The 12,981-nt window shown below is 41.5% G+C and overlaps 1 long non-coding RNA gene across 1 annotated transcript in view; it reads right to left on the reverse strand.

Moving 5' to 3' along the window:
* Positions 1–227: 227 nt before the first annotated feature.
* The window catches only part of LOC138566042 (uncharacterized), a 423,332-nt gene continuing 410,578 nt past the window's right edge, over positions 228–12,981 (reverse strand). Inside the window, exon 3 of the long non-coding RNA XR_011301809.1 lies at positions 228–704. This is a non-coding gene — a long non-coding RNA (uncharacterized lncRNA). The remainder of the gene's footprint in view (positions 705–12,981) is intronic.

A 12,981-nucleotide genomic window follows, 5' to 3' on the forward strand; every position in this document is an offset into this window, starting at 1 on the left:
CTGATCTGGAATTTTACACCACACTGTGTCGGCACGTGTATGTTCTCTTCTCCTTTTGTCTTGCATATGCATGTACCGCACAGTACTGTTATATGTAGAAAAATCTGAATATAAGCTACTAACACATACTTCATTCCCAGAGGTAAATGCTGCCCATGGATGACAACACCCCAGAAGCATTGTCACACGAATTTGTTTATGTTATAAAAAGACCAAAACACTTAAAGAAAAGTAGAATGTGTGTGTATTATAACACCTTTCTTTTGATCATAGAACAATCATTCCCATTCGCTGACTCTGCCTCTTTATGCTCCTCCTCCTCACCTCGTAAGCGATCCGCCTCCGAAAGGCTCCCGCTGGAAGCCAGCTGATCATGAAGAAATTCTCCTCCCTGAGTCGGAGGAAAGGGAGACATGCCTCCGTCTCCGAACGCCTTCTTACCGGGGCCCGTACTTCTCCAGCTGCGGGGCTCTTCAATTAAAACATTATATGCTGGCGAATGGTCGCCCTTTCAACACGCATCAGAGCTTTCCACAGCGCAATGGCGCCTTCGTCTCAGGAACATGAACAGAAGTTTTCACAGCGCAACGGCGCAACCTGTTCAGGAACACATAACATTAAAACTCTTGCTCTTGTATCTTATCTTTTCAGTATGCCCAGACGTAACTGTCACTCTCCGTCTCGCTCTGATCCTCGTTGGTCACCTGGCAACCAAAATAAAGCAGCTGTCATATTAGAAAAAAGCACCTCCGGAAGTGCTTCTCATATTGTAAATATAAGCATAACATGGAATTAAAGCATCCGTTTCGACATTTATAATTATTTAAGAGTTATTAACCAAGACTTTATCACAGGGCCCCGTTTCAAACCAATCAAACATATGCTACGTTATATATTTCTTCCGTTAATATACACCACATAAAAACATACAATGAACATGAAACGTTTTGGAGACCAACAAAAACAGACAAAAAACAAAGAACAAAAACATATACCCACCCCTATCTTTAGAGCAGTATTCACTTCCTCACTTATTCATCATTCACATCACGTCTGCCCCTCCTGGGCCTTCCTCCAAATATAAAAAGAACACTGAAAACAATAGGCTAAAATAAGAAGCTAAAACAACAACTACTACGTATTCCAGAGCCCTATACTTATATGGGGCTCATACTTTTGCCTCCTTATTTATTCTCTGCACTGGTTGGCCCAGTGCACTGTGGCACCCCCTTTCAGAGCTAGGTTCTTTTATCTCCTCTGTATTTTCACTTTATCTCTCTTATAAAAAACAAATGGCCATAAAAAAGAAAAAGTGCTTCACTTCCAACAATCACATTATTCATTCCTATTCAACCCATGTGTGTTCCCTTCAATCATACAGCTCTATCTTCCCAATAACCCAACATTTGTTTTTCCTTGCAATTTATACTCACATGCCCGTGTCCTTCAAAGAGCCTCCGTTTGCGATATATCCACTACATCTGGGTCTCTCCCTGGGGCTGCACCCGGCTCAGGTGAGCAGCGGGGCATTTGCAAAGCCGGAACCCACAAGAACCTTTTTTTTCTGCGTACGCATTTTTTGGGGACTGGTCTCACTGCAAGTATGGGGGTCTCGAGGAAATCACACTAATCGGTCACCAAATGAAGGTGGGAACCCAAACATGCTTCCTCACAATAGACCCAAAATAATGATAACACACCCCATCAGAGAATGAGACCAAGAGATAAGTTGCAAGAATAACAAACTGTATATAACATAAAGTATGCAAGCAAAGAACTCTGCTGCCTGAGAGTGTTCTGCCAAACGATACATGGGCAGCACATTAAAAAAGGCACCAAGCTTCATAAGTGACATCATGTATATGTAACACAGCGGCACAGTGGGTTTGCTGGAGACATATACTAAACCCAGCTCCATATGGGATGCCTGGCTCCATTGGTTGATGCTCCTCAGTCAATCATGGTGCACATGGTCAGCTGGGCTCATCTTCGCAGTGAAGGTCAGGGCAAATGTAACATATGCCTAACTGTCAAAGCTAAACAACAGGAACTGATAATATGAGAATAATGGCAAACATAAAATCCTTGCTTCAAGGGGGTATTTAGAAAAGGTGGGCTAATATATTGGCATTCCGACCTCTGCATTCAGGGCTTTATTAGTATCAGGGTCCTGCTCCCAGGTGTCTCGCACCTGAGGGTTTGATCTACTATTTATGTTCCCTGATGCCTCATGATACGGACAGACATGTGTTGGGATTTGAACGAATATACTGCGGCAGGGAATTAAGTCTATGGTGAGTGTTCTGGAATGGTCAGTGTGAGGGGTCAGATGGGTATCATCATGAAAGAAGTGAAGGGTCGAGGACAGGTGGGCCCTGGTCTGGCAGGGTGGGGGTTGAGAGGGCAGGGGCAGTTTATTAGAGATGGATGGGCACTTGTGCTGGGGCCTTCTCTGGTCTCACGCTCGGCATTGAGCACATTCTGTGAAGGGTGATACTAAACAATTGCAACAATACATGGCTGGACTTCCTTGAGAACAAGCCTTGCGCTGTGCTGGCAGGGGGAGGTGAATGTCTGGGGTCTCTGGGTGAGGTGCTGGGGAAGAGAGAGCTGAGTTTATAGAGGGATGATTTGTGTGCCTAGTAAAAGGATGGCGCCTGCTCTAATACAAAATGGAGTTTGTTGTCGGGATTGTAGGCTGTATTATGCATATACATCTGTATATATCATAAGGCAACATGCTGTGGGGTGGTCTCTCTCCCCCCTTGGGATACACGTGATCTTTTTACCACAGGAATGGCAAGGGAGGTGGGACAGGACCACCACATCCACAACATTATGTTAGGTGAGTGTTTCTTCGATCCTGGTAGTATTCAACACCCACTCTCAGTGGAGTGGCATCCATCTAAGGGAATAGGAGCCTTCATGAGGCATTCGATTAGGAAGACCATATAGAACAAGGCTTGCAATAAGCTGAAAGCAGAATGTCCACAACCCAGACTCCCAGATAAAGCAGTCAAGACGCATGTTGTGTATCAGTCTCTGTTGGTCTTCTTTACAGAGAAGGGAAAAGATCCACTTAAGGGCATAGATAAGGCTTTACACGCTTGTTAAGACATGCTCTTAGATTTCCTGGGTCTTCTTACTCAGGTTTTTGATTTGTTGGAAGAAAGCATCGTATATAAGACTCTGCTTTGATGTAACTGCCCTCAGGGGCTGGATTCAGAGATGTGTGTGCCCTTTAGGTAATGCTAATACAGCCTTGTTCATGGAGCACAGGAAGGTGTTGCTTATGTGTCTAGATCATACGTTGGTGGATATTGCTCCATCTGGGGTGGATCCTAGGGCTCAGCGGTTGTTGTTTGGGGACAGGTTTTTCAAGAAGTTGTCTTCCTTTGTCCATAAAGTTACAGCCCTGGATAAAGTGCAGACTAATATAAAGAATGCTTTAATGCATAGCATTTTTGCCAAGGCTGGAAGAGACAGAGCCTGCTCCTCTAGTTACCATTCAGGGCTCCTCTCATCCAGCACAGTTTGCTGCCAAGGCCATGCATGCAGGATCATTTGCAGCCAGAGCGCTCTAGTCGTGTTCTTCCCACACAGAGGAACCCAGTGGAGGGGTCACTTTGCCAGAGGGGCAGATTGAGCTAGATCTGCATGTGGTGAGAAATTTATTTTCAAATGGTTCTTTCCAGTGAGAGCTTGGGGGAAAGTTGGCTCATTTTGTTCACAATTGGTCCACCCTAACTACGAACAAATGGGTCCTTCACACAGTGTTGTGTTTCCAGATAGAGTTGTATTCCCCTCCCAGTCAGGTGGTTCTTCCTTGTCCTCTACTGTTCAGTCAAGAGAAGCAGGATCTGGTGGACAAGGATGTGTGACATCACATTCACAAAAGGGCTGTCGATCCCACCTCTCATCTTGCCTCCCCTTCCTCAGCTCAATTTTCCTGCTGTTGAAACCGGAAACAGGGTTCCACCAGTGATAAATCTGAAAGCCCTCAATGTTTTTGTGGTTTTTCGTCATTTCAAAATTGAGGGGATTCATCTTCTCAGAGATTTTCTCCCACAGGGAGATTGGATGTGCAAAGTCAATCTCAAAGATGCTATAATGGTAGTTCTAATTTATCCTCCCCATCAGGATTACCTTCAGTTTATGTGGTAGGGTTGCCGCTGGCATTTCACCTCCCTCAGTCTGGCCTCTGCTCCATGGTGCTTCATGAAGCTTTTGCACTCAGTGATGGCTTTGAAGGCAAGAAATGGGGTGGGAATAATTTACCTGGATGACATGCACAGCAACAGGATTTTCTACTGGCTTATTTCCGTTTGGCAGTTACTCTGCTTCAGGATCTGGGGTTGGTGATCAACCTCAACAAGCTGGTGCTTGTGTCTACAATTTCTGTGCTTTGTTATCAATACTCAGCTGTGTCAGCTCTTGTTACCGGAAAAGGGAATGCAAGGAATTCTCAGTCAGATCAAGTCAGTTTTAAGCGTGGGGTTATCGCTCCCTCCAGGTCCAGGCAAGGGTCATGAGAATGCTGTCACCTCTATTCAAACCATTCTTTGGGGGCTGATACGTTATCGAGCACTTTAGAGGTTGAAGATTAGTCATCTGAAAACAGAAGCTCCGTACTCAAAGGTTGTAAAGCTTTCCTCCATAGGCCACAGCCTCAGCACATGGATGCTGGAATGGAAGAGCTATCTTTGGTTTTGCTCCTGATATGGTGTTAGATCAGGATGCAAGTCTGTCAGGTTGAGGGGCAAGAAAACAGGAGATCTCAACGTGAGGAAAATGGTCCATTCAAGAGAAGGCTCATCATATAAACTGTTTCAATCTCCTGGCAGGTTCATTAGCTGTGAACAGCTTTGCCAAAGACAGGATAAATTGTTGTATTCTTCTGAGAAGGGACAATGTCTTATTGGTACTTTACATCAAGAAGTTTGGGGAAAAGCGGGCCAAAGGCATGACAGATTTGGCTTGGGTTTTTTGCCATTTTTGGCATAACTGCAGCATAATGTTGCAAGCCGAGTATCTTCTGGGGTTGGTCAACACAATGGCTGATTGGAGCTCCAGGCTCCTCTGGGACTAGAGTGACTTGAAACTGAATTTGGAGATATTTTCTTTCCTGTCCAAGTTTTGGGGTGCCTTTCTCAGTGATTTCTTTGCCTCTCACCTCAATTGCCAAATTCCTCAATTTTACTTTTGGCATCCGGATCCAGACACACTAGTGGTGAATGCTTTTCTCCAGGATTGGACGCATCTCTGCTCTAACACCTTGAAGCATCTGTGTGCTAGATGGAATTACCAATACAATATCTCAGACAAAATAACTGGACAAACTCAAAGGAGATGGTAAAATACTGCTTTGATCTCATAGAAGTAAGTCAGGGTGAATAAACACTCATCAAATCGATTCATGCAGGATCACAATGTCTTATACACAACTGAATTCTACTCAGTTTATATAATGCTAGATGTGTAATCTATGATGTCATCCTGCATGGCATACTGTAAAACCTATCGAGGGGTGGGATTGGATTAGGAGAACATGGCTACATAAAGAAAATGTGTGTGTTACTTCCTCATTGGCAGTCTCTTATCTGTGAGACACACCCTGAGCTACTTCTATACACGTTGTGCAATATACTCGTCATAGCAGAGAATCTGTCAGCGGAATAATACTTTGCAACATTGTATTTAAAAATGCATGGCAGGCTTTTCTGCTTGGTTGGAAACCCAAATCCAACCTTGGACATTTGGCTTGCTAACAGCACGTGCAATGAAACAAAACCCAGGTGCTTGAAGGTACTTCAGCTCTCCCCTTGTTTTCCCAATTAGTCTACCCTCTTTGATTGGTAGGCCTCATGCAGTGTCTTTTGTTTGAAGGCTGACCTTGCCAATCTGCATTGTCTCGGGACATTCAAGGGAGTATAGGCACACCATTATCTTAGTTTCACGCATAATGAATAGCCCTTGTTTCCAAGCTCTTCATCACGTATTACAATACCACAGACTTTTCCGTTTTGACAGTGTATTCAACACTATTTGATTCGATTATGCTGGGTGCAGTTGTTTCTCTTGGCCTTTAGAGACTTGCTTACTCCATCCAAAATAAACTTCATGCCCTTTTATTTGTCCAATATTTGGCATCCATAAATGTTCTTGTTCCTCCTAATCTTTGGGAAATATGTCCTTGCACATGGTCTGCTTGTTAGACTCCTCTTGTGCTTTTCCTTCATCTCTCGAAATAGCATCCTTGGTTCTAAGCCAATCTACTCCTCTGTTTTGCAAGGGAATACCACTTCTTCATCATCTTTTCACTTCAAGGTCCTTGGTCTGTATTTTGAGGTAGCTGGGTTGACTGACATAAGCCGTCGTCCATCTTCTTCTAATTTCATTTTCTTCATTTTTATTATTAGATATACATCTAGCCAAATAGGCTTTGTATAACACAAATCATACAACATTTACATAAAAAGGATGATCACATACATAGTATTATTAAAATGCATATCGCACTTCTAAAATACATTATTCTATACATCTTAAAATAACCACAATCTTTGTGTAAAATACTACTAAAATATATATCAAATTAATGTCATCACCTCTCATAAAAATCACCCATAAGTCAATAATTTCTTTCATGTCAATTGCATTATTATAGGATTTAAAATACTTGGTTCTCAGGTCAATTAAACGTTCGCAGTTCATAATCAAATGGTAAAGTGACTCAGAGACATTATTACCGCATAAACGACATTTCCTATGTTCCCGTGCAATTCCTAGTCTATCCCCTTTCGTCTCCAATGTCTCTGTCATATTGAATTTCATCAATAGATATGTACGAAATGCACTAACACTTGCATATGCTTTTATATACATAAGGGGCATAATTCTAGTTGATAACTCTTCAAAATACATCCCACTATTTACTTTCGATGCAATGTTAATCATATTTTGTTCCTATCCAAAGTCATAGAATTTATTTTTTAGCCACCTTTTCAAGACCATTGTAGTTGTTGTTCCAGGTTCACTCCCCAATGTACATTTCCTATGTAATCTTTGCAAAATGCCCATGGTGCCAATTACCACATTACCTTCTAAATTTAAGAATTCTTTCACATATGGAACTATAATCGTGTCAGTTTGCAATATACACACCTTTTCATAGGACATTACATATTGGCAAATATAGGCATACCATATTCCTTTTATATGGAACTCTAGGTACAAATATTCCACATTAACACATTGTGGCAAACATAATTATTATATATTTGTATCGCGCCTTGAAACACCTGTGTATAGGCGCGTTACAAATGCCATATCATATCATATCATTCCTCAATAATTTGGCTTAGAATACCACTAATCGTTTTTCAAATTTATGTCCCCATATCTCCACAGCATACAATAACATTGCCCTGACTTTTGCCATATAAATAGTTAATACTGCAGAGACTCAGTAGCCATTATTTCTCCCAATATATGTACTTAATGCATTTGCTGCTACAAAACACTGATTTTTCAATGCTGACCATTGTAATGCCCAGATTAACTTCTCATCAATAATGATCCCGAGGTACTTATAGGAATTAACTTGTTCAACCTTTTTTGATTCCAACTTCCATGAATATTTCCTCGCTCTATGTTTTTAGAAAAGTCCATAATTTTGCTTTTATCGATATTGATAGTCAAAACATTATCGACAGAATAAGCGACTAGAGTCGAGCATGTATAATCTAAGATTAGCAGGTCATCTGCATATGCAAAACATCCAATAGTCACAGCGTTAATCTTCACTGGGTTTGCTTCGGGTATATTGAAAGCTATCTTCATGTCTAACAAATATAATTGAATAAAATGGCAGCAATCATGAATCCTTGTTATACCCCACAACAAGTTGCCATGAAGTGAGAGAGTCTTCCTGCTGCATTCAATCTTATTCGTATGGCGGTTTCTGTGTGGAGTAACATCAACATTCTTAGTAAACCTTGTGGAATCCCCCAAGAATTCAGTTTCTGCCATAATCTGTTACGTAGGACAGTATGAAAAGCGACGGAGAAATCAATATACACACAATAAACATCTAATTTCCCATGTATGCTCTACTGCAGTTGTTAGCATCAATTAATTGTGTGTAGTACTAGATTTGTCCCTAAAGCCTATTTGGTTCAATGGTAAGATTTTTTCAATACCCTAGTAAAAATCTTAGAGGAGACATCAAGTATCGCTAAGATTCTGAAATTTGCCGGCCTGTCCCGCGGCCCTTTCTTATGTACCATTAAGATGTGACTAGTTTTCCACCAGGGAGGAATCACACCTAATTTGCCAATTTGTTTGAATAGTAGCAATAGCGTGGCTCCCCATAGATCAAGTTATTTTTTTATCACTGAGTTGCAGACTCCGCCAGGGCCTGCGGCGCGTGAGTTCTTAAGATTTTCAATAATCATAATGATGTCTAGTTCAGAGACCTTACAGTCCCAAATTACATTCGGAATTGGAAGAATATTATCAGACAGATCTACCTTTCCCAAAGTGTCATTTATGAATTTTCCCCACGTTTCCTCGGTGACGTAATTAATTCTCAAGTCACATTTTTTTGTTTTTGCTGAGCAAATGCCAAATACCTTGAGTGTTATTAGATTATGCCAGCATCACATTTTGTTTCCATTGTTTGATCTCACATTCGCTTTAATGCAGTTTAAGTCACCGTTTATAATTCTTTTTGAGATTTTTAATGTGGCATGTAACCGCGTGCGCTGGTAATGAAATATAATTTCTAATTAACACCCTCCAAATTCCAAAGCAAAGGTTATTTTTTGCATCATTAATCATCTTATCATTACCATGTCTACGAGCTAACACTAAGTTGGAACGTTCACCTACAGATTTATAGGTTCTCCTCTCAGCTACCTGTTTTTGAATGTTCTGCATAAGCTGGGAGAAGTTTGACATTATTAAAGTATCAGTGGTCTTTCCCAACACACCCTCTTTTATAAACTTTGGTAGTAGGATGGCGACTACTTGATGAGCCTTCTCAATGTTGCCCTGATGCCGTACTATGCGATTTTTGCCATCGTTGATATGAACCATCCCATTACCATCATAGTCAAGGCCCTCATCCCATTGGCCAGAGAGCACGAACGAGAGGCACAGGGGTAGATGATCACTCTCCTCTCTCTCGACAATACCCATGTCCCTTATGTATTGAAGTCCCATATAATTTGCAAAAATATAATTGAGAGTCACCACAGATCTACCCTCGATTCTAGTTAATACCATTATAGCATCATCTGAAGTTTGACCATTTAATTTCACTAAATTATGAGCATTCAGTATGTTACACCATTTAATCCCTTGCCTATTGTGAGATGTTAGGCTCATTCCAGATCTTTGCGATCTAGCCGACCACTCTTCATTTGAACTGAGAACACCAATATTTGCATTCAGGTCTCCCATAAGCCATGTTGGGTGACGATGAGTATACAACTTTCAAACAGTATCAACGGTCTTCACATTTTCTAATGTCATAACCATGTTGGGGGGGTCATATACATTGATAGCTATTATTGCTTGTGTTAGCCAAGTTAATTTAGTAACTATACATACTGGGTTGACAAAGGTAATTTCACTATCATCCAAGGTGGTTGGACAGATACCAACAGGCCCACCTTTGGTCTACCTAGAGGACCCTTAGTAGCTATCTGATGTACAGTACTTCTATCATCCAGCTGAACCTCAGATGTTGACCAAGTTTCTTGAAGTGCTACAATTTTAAACAGTGCCAGATATGCAACAAGACCCTCTTTTTCAAACAGGTGTGAGTGCCCTTTAATATTCCATGAGTACAATTGCAGTGAATTCTGTCATTGTCGAATCTCAGCAAAATGTGACTTAAAGGTCAATGGCAGCCATTGCCAATAGCCTTCTAGGATATCATTAGTGTCTCCCTTCACCGTGTTGGAAACCTGAGAGCATTTGCTCTTGTCGGTACCCCGTCTCTCAAAACTATTTAGAGTATTTACAGGGACCACAGGAATGGCACACCCCTGTGTCAGTAAATCTTTATGGGGTTTCACGACCGGTATCTGCACTTTTTGGGCAGCATATCCCAGGCACAATAGGTCTATTTCAAAACCCATGGAATAATTCAGCGTTGCCTCAACTTCAAAACATACATTAGTGATGTATTGATTTGTAAGTTCTAACTGATCGACCAATCTTATATCTTTGGATGTAATTACCCTCAGGGGCACAATAGATTTAAAAATACACAGGACCACCGCCCGATTTAGTGGTAATGAAGGCATATCCTTGTGTAATTGGGTAATTTGCAATGCAGACATCATGCCATTGTTAACATCCCCACGTTTGCTGCAGATAGGACCACCAGCATTAGGATTTTTCATCACCCATGCATCTGGTATGGTCATTTGTGTCAATGCAACCGGGGAACCAATGTTTAAAACAGACCCTACAGTACTTTGTAGCTTCTGTACTAGTGTGGTTACATTTACTGGAGGTGGTGTGGTACGCTCCAACACATGAACAATTTCATTTTCCACTTCAGTTTTGCGTTTGATTGGAACCCCGGCCAGGGAATTCTCATCCACATGTCCCATTTCATCATCTACTGTATGTTCAGAACCAGATTACTTCCTCATGCAATTTATTCCCTTCGTGGGTACAACATTTACCCCGTCATGAGTTTGTTTATTCCTTTTCACAGTTCTATTACTGTACATGAATGCATGGTATACACGTGGTGGTTTTCCTTCTTATCTACCCTACCTCTCACACTCGTGTCCCTTCTTTTCATATTAACTTCTTCAGTGGCTTTTACATGTTCTAAGCCTCGCTTACATGCACACACATCACAACGTGGCGCTGTCATTTTTGAATGAATTAAAAATGATTGCAAATCAATTTTGGTTTCCAGATGGGCAATTTCTCAAGCAACATGGATAGCACATTTTCTAAAGTATTGAACATGGCATCTGAATTCATGCTAATATCCACATCTTTTTCTCAAAAGCCTTCACCATGATCGGTAACCACATTCCTAGTCGATACAGCAGTATCAGTCTTTTGAAGCTGCTCATTTGATTTAGAACCGAATACAGATGTCATAGGGATCTGTACTCTTATAGACTGGCTCTGCTTTAAGAGACAGTTTACCATCAAGCACAGATGACAGGACCAACTTATTTGATGGGGTATAATACATAGGGGTTGCTACTGCCTCAGAGAGAGACATTTCAGGATGTTTCCCATATACTCAATATCGAACTCTTCCAACTCAGAGTTGGATATATCAATAAGACTTTTTGCAATGCAATTATACTCACGGTGAATCATTACATAAGTAGAGCCTGTTACATTTAACTGACCATTGCATTCCATACTGCTCTCTACTCCCATTACTAAAGGCACTTTCACCATGTGAGACATAAAGTTTACCACCTTAGGATCGAGATTACTAATGATAATATTTGAAGCAACATTTTCAACCTGAATAATATTGTCATCCACACTTTCATTTGTTATTTTCGGATGGCCACACAGTACATCACACAAGAGTTCAGCACTCACACATCCCAGATCATTTATCAATTCTGACACCAAATTGGCAGATGCCATATTTAAAGAGTCCCTATCGCCTATTATATGCGGCAATGCCACGGTAGATATTTTACCAAAATAGTCAATGATCGGATTTCCGTGTGCCGACACTTTTTTTGGTTGTGATGTAATTTTCGGGACACAGATCCGTCTATTCCGTAGATTCTTGAGCATTGCTATTTCTTTGTCGTAGTCATCCATATCAACCCACCGTCAAAGTCACGTAGTAAATAAACAATGGTACCCAGAGACAAAAGACAGAGCCAAAAGGCAGGGGAATATAGTGTATTGCAAGCCTACTACAAAACTACCACCCAGTTAACACCCAGTTAACACTATCATATTTCTTACAATATCTATCAAAAGACTGTCGAAACACAATCACAAACAAGACTCAGAACTCCAGGGACAAGGCACCAGCACATGCACCAGCACCAGCACTGAATAGGAACTGAGAAAAGACTGATTAAGGAGACAGAGAAGCGCCACGCTGACCATTACTCAGACACGAAAAACATGGTATAGCAGAGCAGCACACGACCTCACTTGGCATAAAGGTCAGACAATTGAAGACAAATTTTACACACATTTTATGCTCCTAAAGCGTCTTTCATGGAAACATGTATTTGACTGAATGCTACTCCTCTTACCGTCTCTCAGCACTCACAGTGGTACCAAGGAGACAGTCGCAGACAGGGTATAGGCAGCTCGCTTGCGCGCGTGAGGGGAGAAGAACAGCAAAACAGCCACTTCCGAGCCACTTCTTGGAGCGCGCATGCAGGAGCGCCCAGGAGGCAAATTTTAATGACACGGCAAAAGGGAGCGTGACTTCACTACCTAAAATTAAGAAAATAACATATTTAGGGACTAAAATTCAATGTGAGTTTAGTAAAATATATTAGAAAGTCCAATACAGTCCATAGGAGGATGCTGGATGGTTGACAATGTGCATACCAACACAAACTCTTCCGAGTCTTTGATCACAGGAACGTAGTCTCCAGCAAAACAGCAACTTCTCGGAACGCGCGCGCAGGAGCATGCAGGAGGCAACTTTTAGTGACACAGCAAAAGGGGGCATGGCTTCACTATCCTAAACAAACTCCGCTGGGTCTTTGATCACAGGAGCATAGTCTCCAGCAAAACAGCCACTTCCGAGCCACTTCTTGGAGCGCGCATGCAGGAGTGCGCAATAGGCAACTTTTAATGACACTGCAAAAGGGGGCGTGGCTTCATTTTCAACACAAACTCCACCGGGTCTTTGATCACAGGAACGTAGTCTCCAGCAAAACAGCCACTTCTAAGCCACTTCTCTTCTAATGGTCTTCCTAAACATTGAATATATACCTTGCATGA

Source organism: Ambystoma mexicanum, chromosome 2p (assembly GCF_040938575.1).
Source record: "Ambystoma mexicanum isolate Mex_15411 chromosome 2p, UKY_AmexF1_1, whole genome shotgun sequence".
NCBI classification, from domain to species: domain Eukaryota; kingdom Metazoa; phylum Chordata; class Amphibia; order Caudata; family Ambystomatidae; genus Ambystoma; species Ambystoma mexicanum.